Source organism: Leucopleurus acutus (assembly GCF_964270905.1).
Source record: "Leucopleurus acutus genome assembly, chromosome: 7".
NCBI lineage: Eukaryota > Metazoa > Chordata > Mammalia > Artiodactyla > Delphinidae > Leucopleurus > Leucopleurus acutus.
Window position 1 is genome coordinate 68212558 of NC_139150.1, and position 27568 is coordinate 68240125.

General features: G+C 40.5%; 1 protein-coding gene across 2 annotated transcripts in view; it reads left to right on the plus strand.

Annotated features, from left to right (window-relative positions):
- Window positions 1-10514: 10514 nt before the first annotated feature.
- DENND4C (DENN domain containing 4C) overlaps window positions 10515-27568 on the plus strand; it is a 128636-nt gene continuing 111582 nt past the window's right edge. The window contains exon 1 of one of the 2 annotated variants that reach the window (XM_082843594.1): window positions 10515-10752. The gene's annotated coding sequence lies outside the window, so the exon portion shown is untranslated. The remainder of the gene's footprint in view (window positions 10753-27568) is intronic. The other variant, XM_082843593.1, reaches the window with a different exon arrangement.

Here is a 27568-nt window from a genome sequence, read left to right on the forward strand (position 1 = left end):
GCTTGCCACTCTGTATTAGAGGCTGCTCACGCTGCAGTAGGCAATGTAGCTGGAAGCCACAAATTAGGATCTCTATTTACATCCATTTCTGTTATTCTTCCTTTGTTTTATTTTTATTTATTTATTTTTTTGTGGTACGCGGGCCTCTCGCTGTTGTGGCCCCTCCCGTTGCGGAGCACAGGCTCCGGACGCGCAGGTTCAGCGGCCATGGCTCACGGGCCCAGCCGCTCCGCGGCATGTGGGATCTTCCCGGACCAGGACACGAACCCGTGTCCCCTGCATCGGCAGGCGGACTCTCAACCACTGCGCCACCAGGGAAGCCCTATTTTTATTTTTTGGTAAAAATCTTTTCACCCTTGGAAGTAGTCATTCGTGACCCACTATCTAGCCCTGCTCGTGTGCTTTATTTTTCTGGCCTCCTGTTTGGATAAAAAGTACATCAAAGTTGGGGACTTCCCTGGTGGTCCAGTGGTTAGGGCTCCAGGCTTCCACTGTAGGGGGCCCAGGTTTGATCCCTGGTCAGGGAACTAAGATCCCGCATGCTGCGAGGCATGGCCAAAAAAAGGTACATCCAAGTAACTTTTGTTGGTCTCCTACTATAAGAGTTGGTGAATTTTTTCTGTAAAGGATCAGATAGCAAATATTTTTCTCTTTGCAGGCCATATGGTCTCTGTCTCAACTCTTCAGTTCTGCCATTATAGTGCAAAAGCAGCCACAGAAAAGAGTAAACAAATGGGCATGGCTGTGTTCCAACAAAACTTAACTTATAAAAATAGGCATCAGGCTGGATTTGGCCCAAGGGCTGCAGTCTGCCAACCCCTGTCCAAGTACACGCCAGTCACTATGACAGGGCTTTACATACATTATCTCATGAGACAGCACAATGACAATTCACCTGTATGGCTGGAGTAGTAGACAATGAAAGTTCTTAGCATAGTGACTGACCAATAGTAAATGCTCGATAAATAGTTGTGGCAAATGATAATTAATCTTAAATGACTCTGCAAGATGGATATTTTATGCATGAGGAAATACAGACATTAAATAACTTGCCCAGGGAGTAAGTAAAAATACTAGGAACTTATTTACAAAACAGAATAGACTCACGGAGGGCCCAGAGGCACGTGTGAAGCCTCGGTTCTGCCCACTGAGGGGTCCTGGTAGCTTCCAGGCAGAGAACAGTGTTCTGGCAGAGATGACAAGGGTCCCACATCAGCACAGAGAGGACCTGGGCCTGCATGGACAGGGTTGGGGTGACCCATCTTGCCAGTAAAGCCCAGCTCATTCTCTCTGACCAGCTCCCCACATTCCTGCTTCCCACTTCAGGCAAAAAGGCTTTGGCTCTCCCTACCTCTACCTGTAACAAAAGGATGTGCCTCCCTGACTTGCCCCCAAATGGCCAAGGTGCAGAGAGAGGGGGCCAGGAGTCCTGGACAGGCTGACTGCGCTGGGGGAGAGGCCATGGTCAAGGAACTTCAAATGCCAGCTCTGCCTTTGCCGCTAAGATAGCCCCGGTGGGAGGAGGATCCAGGGTGCTGTCAGTGGGGCAGTGATGACATCTCATCCTGGAGCTCTGAGCGCCCAGCGCCTTCCCTCCCCTTCCCCTCCTGGCTGCTGGCTGGCAGTTGGTCCTGTCCACCCATCTAGATAGATGTTGCTGGGGACCCGCCATGTGTGCCTCATGGTCATGTGTATCTTCCTCAAGGATGTTTTGCTGCTGTGGCTATTGTACTTGTGTCCCTCCTGTGCCATCTTCATGCAGCCGTCCATGTAACTGCCTGTCTTCCTTTTGCAGTTTCTGATGTTTGTAACCAGACCCAGCTGTGTCATTAAACAGACTTTCTTCCTGAGAAAAAGAAGAAAGAAAGAAAGAAATAGACTTACAGACATAGAAAACAAACTTAGGGTACCAAAGGCGGGGATGGGGGTGAGGTGGGGGAGGGATAAATTAAGGATTTGGGATTAACAGATACACATTACTATACACATTACTATACATAAAGTATATAAACAACAAGGACCTATTGTATAGCACAGGGAGCTATATTCAATATCTTGTAAAAACCCATAATGTAAAAGAATCTGAAAAAGAATATATATATATAACGGAATCACTTTGCTGTACACCTGAAACACTGTAAATCAACTATACTTCAATTAAAAAAAAAATACTAGGATTCAAAAGACTGTCTGCTCTATTCTTTCCCAATGAATGCAGTTTTGACTGAGTTTGATTTGACTGTAGAAATCTATGTGGAATGATTAGTAAGTCCTAGGAAATATGGATCTGTAGTTTAGGGGAGTAGTGGGAATAGATGTAAATTTTCTGCAGAATCTTGCCTTCTCCTTTTACTTTCTTAATTAATGACCTTCATTAGGAGATATTAGCACATCAAAAGAGTACTAAAATAGCAAATAACCTTACAACTAAAGTAAACACAATATAATTTTCCTTTTGACATGCTCAAAATGCTATCATTATTTTGGCCACACTGCGCAGCTTGCGGGATCTTAGTTCCCCCACCAGGGACCGAACCTGGGCCCACAGCAGTGGAAGCATGGAGTCCTAACCACTGGATCGCCAGGGAATTCCTTCTAATAATTCTTGAAGGCAGCAGTCATCAGTAACTAAACCATTTAGTTGAGAATTAACATGTCATTCAAGTCAGTTAAGACAGAATTTGGTAACTTGCTCTTCTCTTTTAGGCATTAGTCAGTTAATGGTTATTGCTATCATAGAATTGTTTACAATCATATTGAAAGCTCTGGATCCAACTCAAAGAACCTTCTTACATAGATTGCACAAGGAAGAAATATGGATAATAAGAGTCCCAGAGATTTCAGACATGCTCAGGCATATCTGCAGGATTGGAGATGCAGGACCAGTTGGGGTTTACCTGTGCTAGGGCTTCAGCAATCCTAAGGACATAAAAACGATCAGAAACATAAATGTTGAAAATTGGTGGAGAGAACAGATTCCTAAAAGGGCTGCTTAATTATCCGAATGATTCAGCATCAGATATTTACGGAGTATTACTATTGTTCTAGGTACCAGGATAATAAAATAAAATTAAAGTTTTATGAAATAAAAGTTCCTATACTTAGGGAGTTTACATACTGGTAGGGGAGATAGTAAACACATAAACAGACAATAAATGTCAGTGACCAGTATGGGGAAAACAGGGCAAGATGATATAATGTGAGTGCTATTTTAAATAGGGTAGGCAGAGAATACTGAATTAGCAAACACTGAGCCATTGTTCCTAGTGGAAATAACAGTTAGGTTTCTGAGAGCCTCTGTTCACAACATTTGTGTCAACCAATCAACACATCACCTTGTTTTATGTGCGTTTTTGCTTAAAGACACCATATTTAATATCATCGATTCATTATCATTGAACTCATGGTCAACAGCATTGTAACTCATGCAGGAACACAGCTTATCTAACACGTTTTCTCTGTAAGGTGGTGGTTTCATCTTTGCCCAGTCCCTCCCAAGTGTTAGTGCTAAGGCTTTTCCTTCTGTACTACCACTGTTCCTGCGGGTGTTAAGTCACCCTGGCCTGCATCCTAAAAATGTAAAAAGGGGTAGTTGTTTACATGGACAATGTGGTTAGGGGTTCAAGTCTCAGGACACAGGCTTACACTCTCTTAGTCAAGAACCACAGCTATGTGCAGGCTGCTGTAAACGGAAGGACCACAACACTCAACCACCAAACACACAGCTAAGGCGACAACTTCACGTGACTGCATGTTGTGCACCACTGAAAGGCAACCAATGCTGTATAGACGCTGGTCCTTGTGTGGCTCCCTGGCGCTGGCCCTGAACAGGCCGGACAGTTCTCCCAGTGCTGACCCCTGCTCCACTTCTCCTGTAGCTTGCCAAATGATGTCTTCAGTTCAGCTGATCCACCTTTGAATCTGGTGATTGAAGAGGACATCATTTGGTCAGAGAGGAGATGATGGTATCAAGTAATGAAATGAGGTAGCTTAAAAAGGAATAGTTTTTTTGTGGGGGGAGATGCAAGACAGGGAGGGAACTAAGAGTTGTGTTTTGACCTGTAAAGTGTGAGATGCCATTTAGACATTGGAGGTAGTCTGACGGTTGAATCTATAGCTTAGGGAAAACTAGAGCTAGAGCAGTAAATTTGGGAGTGAACAACACACGGATAGTATTAATGTCATTGAGTTGAATGAGATCACTTAGGGATGAAGAAGAGCTTAAACCTGGAACAAAAAGGGGTTGAAATAATGGTTTTCTATTGATCCCTTTAAGAGACAGCTTCTAGAATTGACTTTAGTTCATTTTCTCCTTTTCTGTGTGAAAGGAACTATAAAACTAGGGGGAAATTTGAATAGGTATTAAAGGGTATCAGCATCAGATCCCAATTCTTTTTTTGTTAGGGCAGGTCAAGCATTATTTTGCCTATTGCACTCAGATTAACTGTAAATTGGAAATAGAGTATCACTTTTGAGATTTTTAGGCAGTCTCTGATTCTTATGTATTATGGAGTTTTTGAACTGACTAATGAACCATCTTTAGGGGGGGAAACTTGAAAGGAAAGAATCCCTACCTTATATTCTCTGAAGCATGGAGGAAACTAGAAAAAAGTTGGGAATGGGACAGTAACATTCTAGTAACATTCTAGTTACTAGTTCACCAATCAAAGAGGTATACAGCAAACTCAAACCCTCTGGGCAGGAGTTGTATCCAAGGGAATAGATCCATAAGGAGTGGGAAGGGGTGAGAGAGGACACAATATCAATATTTCTAGGTTCTTTGTCACTAAAAAAAATTAACAAAGTATTTACTAAAATGTTGATTAAAAAATTTTTTAATGGCAAGAATGGCTTTGTGGGTATGGTTCTTAAAATGTCCTTATCTTTTAGAGATACATGCTGAAATACTTACAGATGAAATGAGATGTTGAGTATTCGCTTCAAAATACTCAAAGAAAGAAGTCAGAAGGGCACACATGAAACAAGATTAACTATGAGTTGAACTTGGATGATGGATACAGAAGAGTTCATTATACTGCTATTTTTGTTTATATTTTATTGTTTTCTATAATAAAATGTTTTTAAAAATTAATCTTTGAAATAAAGAATATAACTATTTTTTGATCGGTGCTCAGGACAACTTGCTATGATGTGAGGAATATCATAACTGAGGCCCAGAAAAAAACAGGTTTGGAGGAAACAGGTAAGTGCTGAGCTCAGGATAAGTGACAGTCCTGTGGCCTTTGGGAAACTAGGAACATGTCTGGATGGATGGATACGGACCAGTGCCATTTAGGGCAAATGGCCATATTTGGACTTGGTAGGTGCTAAAGTGGTATTCAAGTTAGCACAGACACTGGTTTCCAACAGTAGGGAAAGACTGAGTGAGGGTGGAGGACTATTTCCTCCACTTGAAATACTGTCGGGAGCTCATAAAAGCCAGTCATGGGCAGCAGGTTTTGTGACTCAGATATTCATATAGACTACCTTCCTGTTCAGCCTCTCTGCCCATTATCTTTCTCTGTTTCTCCCTCCCTGCTAAGAGTTCAGTTTCTCTAAACTCTTCTTTATGATCTGTTGGGACATTGTTCTCGGGGAACACTTACTCTCCTCTCACCAAGAGCCTTGTGTCAGTCCTTCCCACTCCTACTCCAGCCGTGTTTGGAGAGAGCTGGATAAAGAATGTGCTGAGTAACTCTGAAAGACTCTAGATGAGCCTGTTCTGATAAAGTTGAGACAGAGTCCCCAGCCAGATAAGATACTGGAGTGCAGCACAAAGAGAAGAGTGTGCTAGGGCTCCCTGTGGAGAGCAGAACACACAGAGTCATTTAGATATCGTATGAATAAAGCAGATCTAGTGTTTGTTGATGTCATTCTTACTAAAAACTCTTTCTAAAAGAATAACTAAGAGTGCCTACAGGTATGAAGCACCAGGCCTTCAAAGGCTATGTTTTTGAAAACTGATTATGAGGGGCTGGAACCAGTACCTTGTTAGTCTACAAGGTGTGGATTGTAGGAAATCTGGAGCAAGTTATTCTGTTTGGGAAAATAAAGAGCCATGAATTTAGTACAGTTGACCCCTGAACAACACATGGGTTAGGGGTGCAAATCCCCTCATGCAGTCAAAAATCTGCATATAACTTTATAGTCAGCCCTCCATATCTGCAATTCTACATCCAACGATTCAACCAACTACAGACGGTGTAGTACTGTAGCATGCATTTATTAAAAAATACGCACGTATAAGTGGACCTGCGCAGTTCAAACCCATGTTGTTCAAGTGTCAACTGTAGTTTCTACTCAATACTCAATTATGAAATCACCAAAACTGAGACTGGGAGACTCTAGGTAAGTCAATAAACTTTGCTGGGCCTTAATTTCCCCATCTATTAAATGAGTTAATTAGACTAGATAATCTCTAAAGATTCCCCTCAACTCTAAACTTACAATTTCATGGAATACTTAAAACAACTTTTTTAATATGGAAAATTTCAAAAAGACATAAAAAGTAGAGAACAACATAAGGAACCCTCAAGTACCAAACATTCTGCTTCAACACATGTACAATTTTATTTTACCTAAACCCCTACTTACTCACCTTCTTGCTCCCATTGTATTATTCTGAAGCAAGTCCTAGACATCATATGAAATACATTGTAATGATTCTCTTGAAGCAAAGATAGTTTACAAATAACATATCAGGCAAGTTAGTCTCTCCACTTATCCTGGATACTTTCTCTTACTGCAACTGTAAACACTGTCATTTAACTTGGCGTTATAGGATGCTAAGTATCACATGCTGAACCCAGATATAATCAATAAATGAGGACATACCTTTTTTTATTTGGCCATGCCACATGGCTTGTGGGATCTTGGTTCCCCCCATAGGGATTGAACCCAGGTCCTCAGCAATGAAAGCATGGATTCCTAACCACTGGACCACCAGAGAATTCCCAGGAAGGGCTACCGTTAATGAGCACTTGCTATCTTCTAGGTATTACTGTGCTGTTTTATTTATCTATTACTGTGCAACAAATTACACCAATATTTTGGAAACAAGAAACATTTATTATCTCATAGTTTCTGTGAGTAAAGAATCCAGGAGCAGTTTAGCTGGATTTTGGTTCAGGGTCTGTCAAGAGGCTGCAATCAAAGTGTTGGCTGTGGCTGCAGTCATTTCAAAGCTCATCTTGGGGAGGATCCACTTCTGAAATCACTTACAAGGCTGCCTGATGACGTGCTAGCTGGCTTCCCCCAGAGTGAGCAACCCAAGAAGGTGAGAGAGAGAATCCAAGACTGAAGCCCAAGTCTTTTTTATAACCTCATCTTGTTAGAGACATCTCAGTGCTTCTGATGTATTCTGCGTGTTAAAGCCAGTCAGTAAGACCACCCCACAGTCAGTAGAAGGGGATTACGCAAGGGCATAAACCAGGAGGCAGGGATCATTACCAGGGTAAGCTATAATGAATGAGAGGCCATCTATCACATAGGCTAAGTATTGATTACTGAACTGGTCTCTTTGATAATTATAGCTTATTATAAATTAATAAATGAGCTTATTTATGAACATCATTCCACACACTTTAAAGATGAGTAAAATTAAGTAAACTGCCTAAGGACAGAGTAGAAGAAAGTGAGGGAACCATGGTCTGATTTATTTCAGTCATTCATCAAGTACTTTTTGAGAGCCTATCATGTACTTGATACTCTGCTAGGTATTGGGGATTTGGAAGAAAATGTGACATGTGAATACACATAAGCTATCACAGGGCTGTTCATGAGAATGTAAATTGGTGCAGCCACTGTGGAAAACAGTATGGAGGTTCCTCAACAAACTAAAAGTGGGATTACCATATGATCCAGCAATCCCACTACTGGTTATATATCTGAAGGAAACAAAAACACTAATTCAAAAGATACATGCACCCCAATGTTCAAAGCAGCACTATGTACAATTGCCAGGATATGGAAGCAACCTAAGTGGCCATCAACAGATGAATGGATAAAGGCGTGATACACACACACACACACACACACACACACACACACACACAGTGGAATACTACTCAGCCATAAAAAAGAATGAAATTTTGCCATTTGCAGGAACGTGGATGGACTTAGAGGGTATTATGCTTAGTGAATTAAGTCAGAGAAATCTGACAATAGATAATGGTAACAAATGCTATATGTTATCACTTATATGTGGAACCTAAAAAATAAAACCAGTGAGCATAACAAAAAAAGCATAGTAGTATAAAGGTCTTTGAATATTTCTATGAAAAGCAATGTTTAGGAGTTTTTGAAGACAACAACTAGGAAGATGAAAATAACGTGGCTGCTGCAGCACTGAAGATGTCTGCCTAAAACATCTTGCTTATATTAAGAAAAATTTCAACGTTTCCATTCAACTCCTTTGCACTGCTGATCTGCAGAAGTCTGCAGAAATTGACCATGTCCAATCTGACGTCTGTATGCCCCTCTTCAGTGGGCTGATTCTTTTATGCATTCTTGTATCTATACAGACTCAATGGAAACTGTGATACCATCACGAAAACAATTATGCTATATGTTATGCTATGTTGGGCTCTCCAGCTCCCTTCCCACTTTTTAGACAGTAAATATGTGTTAAAAATTAAGAGGAACTTATTTTAGCCCTGGGTCCATAAGAGTGCAGTTGAAAAGGCTGCTGCTGACTCAAGGACTTTCAGACTTAATAGCTACCTTAGACAAAAAAATAGACCCCAAACATACAAGTTCATTCTATGAAATTTTGGGTAGAATATGGCAATGGAAATGTATGGTAAATCTATAGGACAATTAAAATAGTGAAAAAAAAATTAAAGAGATCCTTAAATCCTACACTGCAAATTGAGAAAAATTTCTCAATCAAATGGAAGAGATATACTGGTTTCTTCCATTTTTCATTTCTGTGGGTGCAAAAAACTGTGAAAAGAGGGAAAAACCCCTCAATCTATGACTGTTAATAAAATGTACCCATTACAAAATCTTGTAAATGATTTTAAACTATTAATTAATTTGCCCTTGAGAAAGGAAGGACAAGAAGTCAACAAGCTGAATTCTGAAGTATTAGTTCCTTTATAAACTTCGGTCCAGATGGTCACTGTCAAAGACTGGTTTCCACTAGGCTCAGAATGACTCCAAACTATTATTGAATAAGACATTTTTTATTGCTGTTTCTTTCTACTGAATCAATTCTTACTGCTAACGTGGTCAGGGAAATAGTTTCTGCTATTGGCTACAAAATTTAAACTATCCATATATGCAATAAACTTTGGAAGTAAGTTGACAACAGGACCCTCATGACCGAGGTTTAATCTCATACTTTTCAGCAAAAATACAGATTTAATAAGGAGAGAGTAATTCTCAGGAAAATGATCATTATGTATATGAATACTCATCGTTAGTGCACAAATCTTGCCAATTCTAATTCTGACCTGCCATGGAATCTGTGAAGTCACTCGCCAGTTTTTTTTGCCAGGAGGTAAAAGAGTTCTCCTAATTTGTTTCAAACCATTTGCTTCTTCCTGAATAACTAGTTGTTATTTTTCCATGTATATATAATTACATATATATAATTATTTCAAAACGTACTTAACAATATCTCATAAAGTTTGCATTAAGGGAACGGACCATGCATACAGCCGTGTGGATAAGGAGGCTACAGTTATTTAGGAGGCCTGAGAGGACTGATTATTTAAACGGGAAATTTCCAAGTACCGAGTTCCCATCCCCAAATCTCTGCCGAGGTAGCGACACCGAGCGCGGTCAAGGACTCTGAAGGGCCGCTGCAGCCAGGAAGGACTTAGGCAAGCCCCAGTCGGCGGGTCTCTCTACTGCCTGAGAGGCCCCCTGTCATACGTGGGAATTCCAACTCCCATCCTGGGAAGGAAACTTCTCATCCAGAGACCTGCATCTCTCTCAGCACTGTCCTCAGTGACTTTGAGGGACTCGGAGTCCCTTTCCTCGCCTTTGAAAAACCGGAAAAGATCAGCCGCCACCTGCTTGAGGCCAAGGCAATAAAGCCGCACCACAGGCGAGTCTGAGAGCCGCAGAAAGGGGTGCAAAGAAGTACCTTGAGTCCTTTCTCCGTGGCTCTGTTTCTGCTCGGGACCCGCCGCGCGCACGCGGAGGCGGGGCTCACGGGCTGTCGGCACTGGCACCCCCGCGCCCTATGGGTGTCGCGGCGGGGTGCGTGGGGGAGGGGAGCAGTGGCCGTGCAGCCTCGGCCCTCCCCGGGGGCGGGGCTCGAGCGCTGTCCCGCCCCCGCGTCCTCCCTTCCCCACCCCTCCCCCACGCCTTTTTCCACCGCCCCCGCAGTAGGAAAGGGAGCGGGAGGGGGGAAGGAAAGTGCTGTTCTGTGGAAAGGGGCGGAAGGAGAGGGAGAAAAAAAGAAAAAGGGAACAGAAACATGGCCGTCAGCTGTCGGGGCAGCAGTGCAGCACGCAGCTCCTAGGCAACCCGCCGCCCGCACTACCGGCCTCGGGTGAGCCGAGGCGCCGGCGCGAGCTCGCGCTCCCGGCTGTTACCCCTCGTTGCAAGCGGCGCCCCTCGAGACCCAGCCCGGGAGGCGGCGCAGGCGCAGAGCGGCGGTGGTGGCGGCAGTGGCGGCGGCGGCCGCCAGAGCAAATCCCCGGCCCTTCCCTGTCGAGGGCGCCCAGGCCCGAAGCCGGCGCTTTCATGCCCCAGGAAGGGGCTGTGCCCGGGTGGCGCTGAAGGAGGAGCGGGCGGCAGGTGAGTCTGCGGCGGAGGGCCTTTCGCGGAGGAACCCTGCGCCGCCCGTCATCTAGACCCGCGCTCCCGGGCCGGGTGGGCGCTGGGCAGGTAGCAGCTCGGAGGGCTGGGTTCCGAGGGCCGGCGTGCAGGGGTCGCCGAGAAGGCGTAGAGTGGCCTGGACTGGCATTCTCGGCCTAGTTTGTCTGCGGTTTCCGGGGGCGGGGAGTCCCCGGAGCCTGCAGGGTGTGATGGGGGAGAGGCCGCTCGGGAAGGGCCTCCCCGTGCCGCCGCCCCGGCTGCGGAGAGCCACTGCGGTGGAAGGAAGCGCGAGGGGTCTGGGCCTTCGCGACCGCCGAGGAGACTGCCGCCTGGGTGGGGGGCAAGGGGCGTGGACCGGGGTACCCGAGGGCTTGGGAGCCAGGGCGGGGAGAGAACTGGGGACCTGGGCAGGTGTCTCAGGTGAATTGAGGACATTTCCTCCTCCGCCTTGCCGTGGCGGATCCTCAGGGCTTCTTTGTTGGCGATGACTTTTAGGAAGGCAGGTTTCATTCAACTCCGAGTGACTAAACCAAAAAACCAACTAATGAGCCCCTATTGCTGACTCCAGTAAAGAGCTGTAACTTTTCTGCATTGAGGATGCTGTCATCTGTTCCCCCCTCCTTTTCTTTTTCTGCTTCATAGACCTTTTCCTTCTCGAAGATCGTACTTCATCAGAATACATAGGAAATGACCCAGTTTTTAAATAGTACTCCCCCTCCTTCCTATTAACTGTTAGTTTCACACGGGAAAATTTAGGGCAGTTACCGAAGTTACTTGTGTAAATACGAGGGAAAGAGTCATCTCCAGTAATGAACTCTAAGCTGTCTGTGTGTTTTTGCTTCAGAGAAATTGTCAAGCATTGTAGTCTGGGTAATTGATTTACTGAACCTGCTTAATTGTGTGCAAACTCGTGTTAAGATGTTCTCCCTAGACTCTAATTTACCATAGGAGTAGGTTTTCCCTTCCGGTCTCAGTTTAGAAGGCGAAGGATGTAGTAAGGAGAGAATGTTTGTGCTAAGGAGGTAAGTTTTCAATAAATATTTGATTTGAGGTGATCGTGTGTATTAAGCTATCTGAAATGCAGAGAACTGTAGGATTTTCTGTGTACACGTGATAAGAGAAAAACTGGTTGTAAAAGGAAAACTTCATTTCTGAGCATTGAAGGATACCTGTTCTTTATCAACGTTACCATGAAAAAAAAAAGTTCTCTATTTTATTTTTTGCCCTGTTCTTTGTGTTACTGTTAAAAATTTGATAAACTGCCTTCTTGGTGTGAGACTGGAACTCAGAAATGAACTTAGATTTGTATTCATGAGGTTAATCTGCCTCTCGTACAGACTTGCTTTGACTCGTTTTTCTAGTAATGGCAAACTCAATCCACACTTTCCCCTCATTGGTATCCCCTGTGGCCATTTTGCTAAATAGTTGATTGGGATTAGGGGTCTGTCTTGTGTATTACTGATTTTACTGAACTGATGATATGGCAGTTGACTTTGGTCATAGTACCTCACTTAGTGTACTGCTGTTTAGACTTGTTAATTTGGATAATGGAAAAGGTATGATGTTAGACATTTTTAAGTTGTGTATTGGAGTCATTTACTCTTGTGTAATTTGTAAATGAGCGCATTCTGTCGTTGAGAGTAAATATAGTATTTTGTAGTATAAACTCGAGCTTTCAGCTGGAGAAATTGGCAGTAGAGTTGGTGTGTGGAGACTGTTCTTAAAACGCAAATGTTTTAAATTACAAGGAACTGCAGTGGTGTGTAAGCTGTAACAGTTCATGGTGCCAGATTTGGAAGGTTATTTGGCTGAGGCGCTGCCTATAAAGAAACATGTTAAGTATCTGCAATAAAAGCTAATTTGTAGCTATAGACAGGGATTTTGCATGATAAATAATAACCCAAGGAGGCACCTTTGCTTTTCTATATCTCAAGTTGAGACCAAAACATCTCATATTTTCATTGGAGTTTCCTGCCAAGACAAATATTGCTTTTGTACTGGTTTTACTTCTCAGTTTGAAAGTTAGGTTTCAGTCTTATCCTTGCAACTTAAGTACAGGTTGTAAAGTAAAAAAGCTGCTGAGTCAGAGGCAGGTTGTTTCATTTGGTCTTTTTGATTTGCAAATGGCATTTGTTTTAATTTGTATTTACAGTATAATGTATCTGCTGAAACTTAGTAAGGGCAAATAAGCTTTCATAGTACATGAATTAAAATTTTATCTTCTCTGTGCTGGTACCACAAGTTGTACCTCCTTTTTAAAGTTGTCAGTTTGACAGACTTCCAGTGATGGGATGCCTTGTGGGAATTGGAGATTACTCTAAAAGTGTTAAAACGTGGGGAATGAGTTTACATAGTATAGCTGGTGTAAAAGGGTGGGTCTTTAGCATCAGATTGTAGGAAATTCCAAAATCAGATAACTTTATTATTTGAAATTTAAAACTTAGTATTTTGTGGGAAAAAATTAGGTAGTTTTTAAACTTAAAATTTTTGTTTAAATTTATGTCAGTACATAATACTTACATATAAGTAAGTAAATGTAATACAATTCTCTTCATGTGCTATTTGAAAACTAACTTTTTAGTGGAAAAGAATACAACATGATTAAGAGAAATTCAAAAGAAAGAAATGAATTCTCCCTGCTTACATTTACAATTTTCTGTAGTCTAGTTCTGTTATACTTCTATAATATATATATATATATTTTTAAGTAAGGTTTTCTTTATTATTTTTTTGGCTGCGTTGGGTCTTCGTTGCTGCGCGTGGGCTGTCTCTAGTTGCAGCGAGCGGGGGCTGCTCTTCGTTGTGGTGTGCAGGCTTCTCCTTGCGGTGGCTTCTCTTGTTGCGGAGCACGGGCTCTCGGCGCGCGGGCTTCAGTAGTTGTGGCACGTGGGCTCAGTAGTTGCGATTCGCGGGCTCTGGAGCACAGGCTCAGTAGTTGTGGTGCACGGGCTTAGTTGCTCGGCGGCACGTGGGATCTTCCCGGACCAGGGCTCGAACCCGTACCCTGCATTGGCAGGCGGATTCTTAACCACTGCGCCACCAGGGAAGTCCTCTATAGTATATTAGTATAATACTATGCTAATCCTGTCTATACTTGCGTATAATTCTGTGGCTAATGTTCATATAATTGTCTTTTTAAACATAATATTGTAATACATATTGCTATATTTTATCATTTTGTAGTAGTCCAGAGTTGTACTGTCACAGTTTATTTAACCATTATTCTTTTATTTTTTTGAATTTTATTTATTTTTTATACAGCAGGTTCTTATTAGTTAACTATTTTATACATATTAATGTATACATGTCAATCCCAATTTCCCAATTCATCCCACACCCGCCCCCCCCCCCCCACTTTCCCCTCTTGGTGTCCATACGTTTGTTCTCTATTCTGTCTTTTAATATTTTAGTAATTCCACTTTTTCAATCTTAAAATAATGCTATAATGAAATCTTTTTGCTAGTATGATGGTCCAAGCCAAATTAAACTTTTGAAAATGTAAACATTCTTTGAACTACTTCCTTTGCAGTGGATCATGAGGGCTCCTACAATATGGTATTTGATTGAGAACTGAAAGCAAGGTGAAAACTGTAGATGTGCATTTGTGACTTGAATTCACTGAATAGGGATTAAAATATAAATTTGTAATTTTCTCTTACTTGCTACAAGTTTCTGTAATAATTCTATTAATTTTATTTTTCAATATAATAAGTAATATTCATATATATATATAATATTTAGTTTTTTTGCCACGACCTATCTTAGTTCCCTGACCAGGATTGAACCCGCAGCCCCTGCATTGGAAGCACAGAGTCTTAACCACTGGAACACCAGGGAAGTCCCTAAAATTTTTAATTCTTATGGTAATATTGTGGGGCATAAATATTTCTAAGAGGACCGCATTTCAACCAAATTTAATATTTAAAAATCTAGATTTTTAATTATTTGACTTATGGAAGAGTCATTTTATAGGATTTTTTAAATCTTTGAAATATTTTAAAGGATTCCTTGAATCTAGTTTGTCATTGTGTATGCTTACTTTAGGGATGCTTAGATCCTAAAAGCATAAATGTTAGGAGTCTCTATTTTTTAATTATGCAAAAAAGTCTTTGTTAAATAGGTACTGTGCTATCTGCTAGGGATAAAAAGATGAATAACATACAGTCTGTATATTAAAGTCTAGTAGGATAAACATCATAGTCTTGTAGGTAAGCATCATAACTACCACATCATGACAAATCTAGAATAGAGCAAATGATGCTATAGGAGCAGAGAGAAATACCTAAGTGTGTTTGGTGTGTATTAGAGGTGCTTTACAGAGGAGACATTTGATTTAAAACTCAAAGATGTGAAAAGGCACAAAGTAATGAAAGCATGTGGTGGGTTTTATTAAGATGCAAGTAACTTAGTGTGGGGCCACAGCTAGTTTTGGAGGGAAGTGGGGCATAAGCTGGAGGGGTAAGTAGGGGCTGTGTCATGAAGGATCTTAAAAGTCAGAAAGGAAATTAAGACTATACATTGCAGGGAACAGGGAGCCATTTAATAATTTTAAGCTGTTAAATATCTTTGGCTCAGTTGTGAAGGATGGATTTGGGAGACCAGCTTGAGTGAGGCTGCAGGTTCATCAGCTAGGAGGTCTTGTAGGCATCTAGATGAGAATTGAGAACAGCAGTGGTAGGGATGGAAAAAAGTTGATAGAATAGAGAACTATACAGACATTTTCCTCTGGTTGAAAAGCCCTATCTCTGTAGTCTTATTTTCTCCTTGCCTACTGTGCACCTGTCACACTGGCCTACTTTTAGATTCCTTCCCTTAGAGCCTTTACATGTACTCTTCCATTTACCTGTTACTTTTCTGAGAGGTCTTTCCTGATCACACTGTCTAGTTAGCGAGATCAGGTGTTATCATAGCATCTTGTTATTTTATTCTGTAGAGTTTAATTTTTCTTCCTTCCCTTCCTTCCCTCCCTCTGTCTCTTCCTTTCTTCATATTAGTCCCCCTTACTGGGTTGGAGGTTATGTGAGATGTGATTCCTTTTAATTAATTAATTTATTTATTTATTAACCGTGGGTTGGTTTCTGGTCTCTCTCTGTTCTGTTGGTCTAAATGTCTGTCTTTATACCAATACTGTATTGTCTTTATTACTGTTTCTTTATAGCAAGCCTTGCAATCAGGTAGTGTTTTTCCTTTACCATTGTGTTTTTATCAAAATTGTTTTGGTTATTTTATATCCTTAGTATTTTCTTATAAATTGTAGAATAAGAGTGTCAGTTTCTACAATAAGCCTGAAAGGGAGAATTGACATTTTAATAATAGTGAGTCTTCTCATACTTTAACATGGCATATCTCTTTTTTTTTGCGGTACGCGGGCCTCTCACTGTTGTGGCCTCTCCCGCTGCGGAGCACAGGCTCCGGACACGCAGGCTCAGCGGCCATGGCTCACGGGCCCAGCCGCTCCGCAGCATGTGGGATCTTCCCGGACTGGGGCACGAACCCGTGTCCCCCACCTCGGCAGGTGGACTCTCAACCACTGCACCACCAGGGAAACCCGGCATATCTTTTCTTTATTTAAATATCTTTAGGGTTTTTTTGAAGTGTTTTGTAATTTTCATTTTATAGGTATTGCTCACATTTTGTTCAGTTGATTCCCCAAGTATTTCATGTTTTTTGATGCTAACTATTGTCAATGATACTTTTTTTTTTTTTTTGCGGTACGCGGGCTTCTAACTGTTATGGCCTCTCCTGTTGCGGAGCACAGGCTCCAGACGCGTAGGCTCAGCGGCCATGGCTCACGGGCCCAGCCGCTCCGCGGCATGTGGGATCTTCACGGACCGGGGCACGAACTCGCGTCCCCTGCGTCGGCAGGTGGACTCTCAAGCACTGCGCCACCAGGGAAGCCCAGTGATACTGTATTTTAAATTTTCTTTTTCAAAATTGTTTCTTGATAGTATATAAAAATGCAATACAAAGTTGACCTTGTATTCTATCTTACTGCATTCACTTTTCAGTTCTGGTAGCTTTTATGTGGATTCTTTAGGATTTTCTTAATACATAATCATCATGTCTACAGAAAAAGCCAAATTTTGCTTCTTCATTTCCAATCAGTATTCCTTTAGTTTTTTCTTGCCTTATTGCACTAGCTAGATTAGTGGTCTTCACTAGAAATAATGTAAGCTACATGTGTAATTTTAAGTTTTCTAGTAGCTCCACACTAAGAAGTAACAAAAATTAAATTTCATACCTTTAATACATTTTTTATTCTACTACGTCCAAAATATTAACATGTGTTGTAGTTTCTCTAGGGTAGCCATAACAAATAACCACAAATCATGTGGTTTAATTAACAAATTTATTCTCTCACAGTTCTGGAAACTGTAAGTCTAAAATCAAGGTGCCCACTCTGAAGGCTCAGGAAAGAGTCCTTCATTGCCTCTTCCTACTTTTGGTGGTTATTGGCAATTCATATATATAAGACTGTTTGGATTTTCTGTTTCTTCTTATGTCAGTTTTGGAAATTTGTGTCTTAAAAAAATGTCCATTTCATCTACGTTGAAAATGGAATGAAAGTGTTTATAATATTTCCTTGTTATTTTTTAAATGTCTAAAGGATTTGTAATGATGTACTTTCTTTCATTACTCATTGGTAATTTCTGCTTCCTGTTTTTTTTCTTGATTTAGACTCATGGATTTCTATTGCTTGTCCATTTTCAATTTTACTGATTTCTCTTCTTTTAATTTTTTTCCTCTACTTACTCTTGGTTTAATTTGCTTTTCTTTTTCTAACATCTCAAGGTGGACACTTAGATTACTGATTGAAAAGCTTTCCTCTTTTCTAATATAAGTAATAAAATAATAAATTTAGAAGAATACCCTTCTAAACATTGCTTTAGCTGCATCTCACAAATTGATTTCTGTTATTTTCATTTAGTTCAAAATATTTTCTGATTTCTCTTACATTTTTTTTTTTTTTTAATTTTTTGCGGTACGTGGGCCTCTCACTGTTGTGGCCTCTCCTGTTGCGGAGCACAGGCTCCGGACGCACAGGCTCAGCGGCCATGGCTCACGGGCCCAGCCACTCTGCGGCATGTGGGATCTTCCTGGACTGGGGCACGAACCTGTGTCCCCTGCATCGGGAGGCAGAGTTTCAACCACTGCACCAGCAGGGAAGCCCTACAGTTTCTTTTCTGATTAATGGATTATTTAGAAGAGTGTTGTTTAGTTTTGAAATATCAGGGAAACTTTATAAGATATCTTTCTGTTATTCCAAATTTCATTCCATATTCTGTATGTTTTATAGTCTTTTATAGTAAGTCCCCTGCATACAAATGAGTTCTGTTCCGAGAGCACGTTCACAAGTCTAGTTTGTTTGTAAGTCAAACAAAGTTAGCCTAGGCACCCAACTAACACAATCAGCTATATAGTACTGTACTATAATAGGCTTATAATACTTTTCACACAAATAATACATAAAAAACAAACACAATAAATAAAGAAAACATTTTTAATCTTACAGTACAGTACCTTGAAAAGTACAGTGTACAGTACAACAGCTGGCTTACAGGGGTTGGCACCAAGTGAACAGGCAAGAAGAGTTACTGACTGGAGGAGTGAGAGGAGGTGGGAGATGGTAGAGCTGAAGGATCGTCAGCAATAGGGGATGGAGGGCAGGCTGCAATTTCATTCATGCCTGAAGTTGATGGCACAGGTTCTGGTTCCTTGCTGGATTCAGTTCTATCTACCCTCTTGAGAAAACGTTCCAGTGATGTCTGGGTAGTAGCTCTTTTTTTCTGTCATAGATGACACGGTAGCACTGGATTGCATTCTGAACAGCTGCTGCAACCTTCATGTACTGTTCTATGTTTGAGTCCTATGCCTCAAAAACTAACAGTGCCTCCTCAAATAAAGAAAATCCCCTTGCCATTTCCTGCATCATCAATCTCTTCAGTTCTTCAGTTACTTTTTCTTCCTCTTGTCTCTCTTCGTCCTGTCTCTGGGCCTCCAATTCCATCAGGTGTTCATTAGTAAGCTCCTCATGTTGCACAGCAGCAGTACTGTACAGTAAAGTACACAAAAGCACAACCACTTGTAGAGGATGCAGGCACATGACAATGTACGCCAGATACTTGAAATAATTTACGTGATTGGACATGTAAACACACGTTCGTGTCTTTGAAAGTTCAAAACCTGAATGTTTGTATGTATAGGGGACTTACTGTAAATTTATCCAGGCTTGTTTTATGGGCCAGCATATGGTTTATCTTGGTGAATGTTCTGTGTGTAGTTGAAGAGATTGTGGATTTTTGCTGTTGTTGGATGGAGTGTTCTATAAATACTAATTATGTCAAGTTAGTTGATAGTGTTCTTCAAATTTTATGTATCCTTACTGATTTTCTGCATACCTGTTTTATGAATTACTGAATGAGGAGTGTTGAATTCTCTTTAATTATGGATCTGTTTATTTCTCCTTTAACTTGTCAGTTTTTGCTTATATAATGCTCTCTTGTTAGATCTGTACATGTTTAGGATTATGTCTTGATGATTTAACTTTTATTGTTATTATGAAATGTTTCTCATTATCCCTGCTCCGAAGTCTACCTGTTATTAATATGGCCACTCTAGCTTTCTTATGATTAAAATGTACATAACATATATTTTTGCATCCTTGTACCTTTTCAAAAATACTTTACTTTTTAGAACAATTTTAGATTTACAGAAAAATTGAGAATATAGTACAGAGAGTTCTCTATACCCCAGACCCAGGTTCTTAACATCTTATATTAGTATGGTATGTTCGTTACAATTAATGAACCAATATTGATATGTTATTATTAACTAAAGTCTATAGTTTATTCAGATTTCCATAGTTTTTAGCTAATGTCCTTTTTCTGTTCCAGGATCCCATCCAGATACCACTTTGTTACATTTAGTTGTTGTGTCTCCATAGACTACGTTTGGGTGTAACAGTTTCTTAGATTATCCTTGTTCTTGATCACCATGACACTTCAGAGGAGAACTGGTCAGGCATTTTGCAGGATTTCCCTTTATTGGAATTCTTCCAATTTTGTTTTTTTTAAGGTTAGATTATGAGGAAGATTGCAGAGATAAAGTGCCATCTTCGTTACATCATCTCAGGGGTATATACTGTCAACATGACTTGTGATTTTGATGTTGGTTATGATTACCTGGCTGAGGTCGTGTTTATCATGTTCTTCACCGTAAAGTTACTCTCCTCCCCCTTTCCATTCTGTACTCTTTGGGAAGAAGTCACTAAGCTTATCCCACACTTAAGGAGTAGGGGATTACACACTCCTTGAGGACAGAGTATCTGCTTAAGTTATTTAGAATTCCTTTGCATGGGAGAGTTGTCTCTTTTCCTTCATTTATTAATTTATTCATATCATTAATTTATATCAGCATGGACTTACAGATATTTATTTTATGCTTTGGGTTATAATCCAGTACTACTTTATTTGTTCAAATTGTTCTAGCCTTGGCTATTGGGAGCTCTTTTAGTTGGTTCCTATGCTCCTTTGACATACACCCATAAATGTGGGTTTGTTGTTGTTCTTGTTTGTTTGCATGTTTGTTAATTCTGGCACTGAAAAAATGCTCTAGGCTCATTTTGGGTTTTTTTGTTTTTATTGTTTTTTTCACTTTGTTTTTTAAATTTTTTTCTCAAGTTTTAAAAATTGAATTATAGTTGATTTACAATGTTGTGTTAGTTTCTGGTGTACAGCAAAGTGATTCAGTGATTGTGTATGTGTGTGTCTGTGTGTGTGTGTGTATATATGTATTTCAGATTCTTTTCCCTTATAGGTTATTAAAAATATTAAGTGTAGTTCCCTGTGCTATACGGTAGGTCCTTGTTGGTTATCAGTTTTATATATAGTAGTGTGTATATGTTAATCCCAAACTCCTAATTTGTCCCTACCCCCCCTTTCCCCTTTGGAAACCATAAGTTTGTTTTCTGTGTCTGTGCAGGCTCATTTTGTATAAAGGTTTCCCCTGCTATATGAAAGTACTAGAGTGTTCCTATGAAACCTTTCCTAAGCCAGAATGGTGTAAAGTGAAGAAACAGTTACTTTAGGACACATCTTGTTAACGAATGCACACAATAAATCAAGATGAAGCACAGATGCTTACACAGTTCAAAGCTATATCAGCTTGATGCTGAGATGCGGAGTGTAGTTCCTGGGGAAGGAGCTTGGTGGTGCCATTCTCCTCTCTCTGCTTGGGGTGCACACTGCCTTTATAACTGCTTGCTGCGAAACAAATGCTGACTGAGTAATGTTCCATTGTATGTATGGGGATATATGTGTATGTATAGCTGCTTCACTTTGTTATAAAGCAGAAACTAACACACCATTGTAAAGCAATTATACTCCAATAAAGATGTTAAAAAAATAAAAAATAGGGCTTCCCTCGTGGCGCAGTGGTTGGGAGTCCGCCTGCCGATGCAGGGGACATGGGTTCGTGCCCCGGTCCGGGAGGATCCCACATGCCGCGGAGCGGCTGGGCCCATGAGCCACGGCCGCTGAGCCTGCGCGTCCAGAGCCTGTGCTCTGCGATGGGAGAGGCCACAGCAGTGAGAGGCCCGTGTACAGCAAAATAAATAAATAAATAAATAAAAAATAAAACAAATGCTGAATGTTATTTTTGCTTTTCACCTCTTTCCATAAAACTGTAATTTTTTTTCAGATTTGTTTTGGATTAGCAAAAATAGGTGCTTATGTAGGTCTTTTGTAAAAGTGAAGTGGCATATAGTGAACTTTTGAAAAGCAAAGGATACCTGTATTTCCTGTCCCAGTCCTATAATCAGTCATTTCTTCAAGGAGCCTTGGTTCCTCTTGTTGGAGGATGGTGTTAGAAAGCAAGATCTACATGCTTGGTGTGCTGATTGCTACTGGATGTCGTTGCTTCTATGTCTTCTTAGTTGGTTGAGCAAGGAAATATACTTGTGTATAGTAACCCGTTGTATACCTATAACTCTTCCTATATATCACCATCTGTATTTATATTAAACTAAATATGAATTCGTGGTGAGCTCCAACTTTAATCCATTACTACATGGATACTCCTCCCCTTGCTTATCTGTAAATACCTGCTCCGACAATGAGAAACCTGGCTCCCACCGTCTGTCATCCATTTATGTAATTGTTCAGTTCCAGTATACATGTATAGCAGTATCAGAACTGTTAACTCATACCCCTGTGTGAAACAGTTTTATCAGCTAGAGTGCCTATTTGCAGGTCCTGTTGCTTTTAGTTTTAAAGACTCTACTCATTTCTAAAGTTACTTTGGCCAGCATCTCGCCACCCCTCCACCCCGACCCCTTCAGTGAGGTTGTTTTCAAACATTTGTAGTAGTTATATTCTCTTGACCTACTCCACATTCCTTCAGTGGATCCCATGACCTCCTCAATGGTTTTGATAATTTTGCATACATTAAAGCTCGCTCTCTGTGTTGTAAATTTTGACAAATGTGTAATGTCGTGTATCTACCATTACAGTATCATATTGAATAGTTTTATATCTGTAGAAGTTTCCACACTTCAATTCTTCAGCCCTCTCTGCCAAACCCCAAAACCCTGGAAACCACTGATCTCTTTTTACTGTTTCTGTAGTTTTTGCCTTTTCTAGAATGTCATGTAAAAGGAATCATATTAGCATTTCATACTGCCTTCTTTCACTTTGCAATATGCATTTAAGGTTCCTCCAAGTCTTTTTGTGGCTTGATAGCTCATTTATCGCTGAACGTATCAGGTTTTTGTTTTTGTTTTATCTGTTCACCTATTGAAGGACATTTTCTTTGCTTCCAGTTTTTGGTGATTGTATGTAGGTTTTGTATGGACATAAATTTTCAAATCAGTTGGGTAAATACCTAGGCGTGTGATTGCTGAATCATACAGTAAGCTTATGTTTAGCTTTGTAAGAAACTGTCAAACTGTCTTTCAGAGTGGCTGTTCCATTTTGCATTCCCATTAGCAGTGAATGAAAGGTTCTGTTCCACATCTTCATCAGCATTTGGTATTGTCAGTTTAAGAAATTTTTTAGCCATTCTAATAAGTCTGTATTGCCATCTCATTATTTCAGTTTGTATTTCTCTAGTGACTAATGATGTTGAGCATTTTTTCATATACATGTTAGCCATATGTATATATTCTTTGGTGAAGTATATGTTCAGATCTTTTGCCCATTTCTTAATTGGGTTGTCTGTTTTCTTACTGTTTAGTTCTGTGTGTTTTTGGTGTATTTTGGATACCAGCTCTTTATCAGATATGTTTTTTGCAAATATTTTATCACCTTCTCTGGCTTGTCTTTTCATTCTCTTAACAGTGTCTTTTAACAGAGCAGAAGTTTTTAGTAAAGTCTACCTTGTCAGGTTTTTTTTCGTGGATTGTGCTTTTGGTGTTGTATCTAAAAATTCATCGCCAAACCCAAGATCACATATAGATTTTTCTCCTGTGTTTTCTTCTAGAAGTTTTATAGTATTGTATTTTATATTTAGGTATATGATTCATTTTGAATTATTTTTTGTAGAAAGTGTAAGGTCTCAGTCTCTTTTTTGCATATGGGCATCTAATTTTCCCACTACTACTTGTTGAGGCTATCTTTTCTCCATTGAATTGTCTTTGCTCCTTTGTCAAAAGTCAGTCATTCTTTTACTTTTAATGCATTTGTGTCTTTATATTTAAAATTTGTTTCCTGTAGATGGCTTAGAATTGAGTCTTTCTTTTTTATAACCCAGTCTAATAGTTTCTGTCTTTATTTAGGAGTGGTTAGATCACTTGACAATTTGCTTTTGAAAATCAGCTTAATTGAGATATAATTTATACACCATAAAATTCACCCATTTAAAGGGTTCAATTCAGTGGTTCTTAGAATATTTACAGAGTTTTACAGCCATTGGCATAATCTAATTTAGAGCATTTTCATCATGCCAGAGGGAAATCTTATGTCCATTCGTAGTCACTATCCAATCCCCCTCTCTCGCACCCCAGCCCTAGGCAGCCACTAATTTAGTTTTTGTTTCTATAGATTTGCCTATTCTGGACATTTCATTTAAATGAAATCATATAGTATGTGATCTTTTGTGACTGGCTTCATTCATTTAGGATAATGTTTTTGAGGTTCACTCATGTTATATGTATCAGTACTTCATTCCTTTTTTATTTATTTTTTTTTTTTTGCGGTACGCGGGCCTCTCACCGTTGTGGCCTCTCCCGTTGCGGAGCACAGGCTACAGACGCGCAGGCTCAGCGGCCATGGCTCACGGGCCCAGCCGCTCCGCGGCATGTGGGATCTTCCCGGACCGGGGCACGAACCCGCGTCCCCTGCATCGACAGGCGGACTCTCAACCACTGCGCCACCAGGGAAGCCCCTTCATTCCTTTTTTAAAAAATTGTGGCAAAACTCACATAATATAAAATTCACCATGTTAACAACTTGAGAATCTACAGTTCAGTGGCATTTAGTACATTCTCAATGTTACGCAACTGTCATCACTATCTAGTTCCAGACTGTTTTTATCACTCGGAAGGAAATCTTTTTCTCTTTAATCAGTCATTCCCCATTCCCCTTCCCCCCTCCTTCCCCCTCCTGACAACCACTAGTTTGCTTGCTTTCTCTGTAGATTTGCCTATTCTGGATATTTACTGTAAATGGAATAGTATAATGTTTGACTTTTGTGTCTGGCTTCTTTCACTTAGCATAATGCTTTCTAGATTCATCTGCGTCACAGCATGTATCAGTAGTACTTCATTCCTTGTTATGGCTGAATAATACTCCATTGCATGGAAATTCCACATCATGAGTTGATGGACATTCGGGTTGTTTCTACATTTTGGCTATTTTGAGTAGTGTTGCTATGAATATTGTATCCAAGTTTTTATATGGACATTTTTTTTTTTTCAGGTTTATTTGTATTTTTCTTTTTTTTTTTTTTGTGGTACGCGGGCCTCTCACTGTTCTGGCCTCTCCTGTTGCGGAGCACAGGCTCCGGATGTGCAGGCTCAGCGGCCATGGCTCACGGGCCCAGCTGCTTCGTGGCATGTGGGATCTTCCCGCACCGGGACACGAACCCGTGTCCCCTGCATCAGCAGGCGGACTCTCAACCACTGCACCACCAGGGAAGCCCTCATTCTTTTTTATGGCTGCGTAGTATTCCACTGTGTGTGTGCTCCCCAGCCCCGCCACACACACCATACGTCTCCTTTATCTGTTCATCTGTTGATGGGCACTTAAGTCGCTTCCATATTTTGGCTATCGTAAATAATGCTGCTCTGAACATTGGGGTGCATGTATCTTTTTGAACTCGTGTTTTCTTTTTTTTTTTCAAATATATGCCCAGCAGTGGAATTGCTGTGTCATATGGTAGTTGTGTTTTAGTTTTTTGAGGAACCTCCATAGTGTTTTCCACAGTGGTGGCACCAATTTACATTCCTACCAACAGTGCGTGAGGGTTGCCTTTTTTCCACACCCTCGCCAACATTTGTCATTTGTTATCTGTTTGATAATAGCCATTCTGACCAGTGTAAGGTGATATCTCATTGTGGTTTTGATTTGCATTTCCCTGAGGTGAGCAATGTTGAGCATCTTTTCAAGTACCATGGACATATATTTTCATTTGTCTTGGTAGACTACTTAAATTTAGTGAAATTATTGGTATGGTTGGGTTTGCGTGTATTATTTTTCTATCTTTTTTTTTTTTTATCTTTGAAGAAAAGTCACTTTATTTGAGCTAAGAAAAGGGCACTTGACCACTTATATTTACCAAAGAGAGAGTTCAGTACGACTCCATCATGAACTTTGTTCTGCTAATGGGAGCAGGATAGGTATCACTGTTTGAGACAACTATGTTTTCTTAAGCTTTTTTATTTTTATACAGCAGGTTCTTATTAGTTATAAGGTTATTTTTTGTTTTTTTGTGGTATGCGGGCCTCTCACTGTTGTGGCCTCTCCCATTGCAGAGCACAGGCTCCGGACGCACAGGCTTAGCGCTGTGGCTCACAGGCCCAGCCGCTCTGCGGCATGTGGGATCTTCCCAGACCGGGGCATGAACCCGTGTCCCCTGCATTGGCAGGCGTACTCTCAACCACTGCGCCACCAGGGAAGCCCAAGTTTTATACACATCAGTGTATACATGTCAATCCCAATCGCCCAATTCATCACACAGACCCCACTGCCCCCCACTGCTTTTCCCCCTTGGTGTCCATATGTTTGTTCTCTATATCTGTGTCTCAATTTCTGCTCTAAAAACCCGTTCATCTGTACCATTTTTCTACGTTCCACATATATGCATTAATATACGCTATTTGTTTTTCTCTTTCTTACTTCATTCTGTATGACAGTCTCTAGATCCGTCCATGTCTCAACAAATGACCCAATTTCGTTCCTTTTTATGGCTGAGTAATATTCCCTTGTATATATGTACCACATCTTCTTTATGCATTTGTCTGTTGATGGGCATTTAGGTTGCTTCCATGACCTGGTCATTGTAAATAGTACTGCAATGAACATTGGGGTGCATGTGTCTTTTTGAATTGTGGTTTTCTCTGGGTATGTGCCCAGTAGTGGGATTGCTGGATCATATGGTAATACTATTTTTAGTTTCCTAAGGAACCTCCATACCATCCTCCATAGTGGCTGTATCAGTTCACATTCCCACCAACAGAGCAAGAGGGTTCCCTTTTCTCCACACCCTCTCCAGCATTTGTTGTTTGTAGATTTTCTGATGAAGCCCATTCTCACTGGTGTGAGGTGATACCTCATTGTAGTTGTGATTTGCATTTCTCTAATAATTAGTGATGTTGAGCAGCTTTTCATGTGCTTCTTGGCCATCTGTTTATCTTCTTTGGAGAAATGTCTGTTTAGGTCTTCTGCCCATTTTTGGATTGGGTTGTTTGTTTTTTTAATATCGAGCTGCATAAGCTGTTTATATATATTGGAGATTAATCCTTTGTTGATTCATTTACAAATATTTTCTCCCATTCTGAGGGTTGTCTTTTTGTCTTGTTTATGGTTTCCTTTTCTGTGCAAAAGCTTTGAAGTTTCATTAGGTCCCATTTGTTTATTTTTGTTTTTATTTCCATTACTCTAGGAGGTGGATCAGAAAAGATCTTGCTGTTATTTATGTCAAAGAGTGTTCTTCCTATGTTTTCCTCTAAAAGTTTTATAGTGTCCGGTCTTACATTTAGGTCTCTAATCCATTTTGAGTTTATTTTTGTGTATGGTGTTAGGGAGTGTTCTAATTTCATTCTTTTACATGTAGCTGTCCAGTTTTCCCAGCACCACTTACTGAAGAAACTGTCTTTTCTCCATTGTATAATCTTGCCTCCTGTGTCATGAAGTAGTTGACCATAGGTGCGTGGGTTTACCTCTGGGCTTTCTATCTTGTTCCATTGATCCATGTTTCTGTTTTTCTGCCACTATCATATTGTCTTGATTACTGATTATTACTTGATTATTACTTGATTACTTGATTATTGCAGTATAGTCTGAAGTCAGGGAGTCTGATTCCTCCAGCTCCATTTTTTTCCCTCAAGACTGCTTTGGCTATTTGGGGTCTTTCGTGTCTCCATAGAAATTTTAAGATTTTTTGATCTAGTTCCGTAAAAAATGCCATTGGTAATTTGATAGGGATTGCATTGAATCTGTAGATTGCTTTGGGTAGTATAGTCATTTTCACAATATTGATTCTTCCAATCCAAGAACATGGTATATCTCTCCATCTGTTGGTATCATCTTTAATTTCTTTCATCAGTGTCTTATAGTTTTCTGCATACGGGGCTTTTATC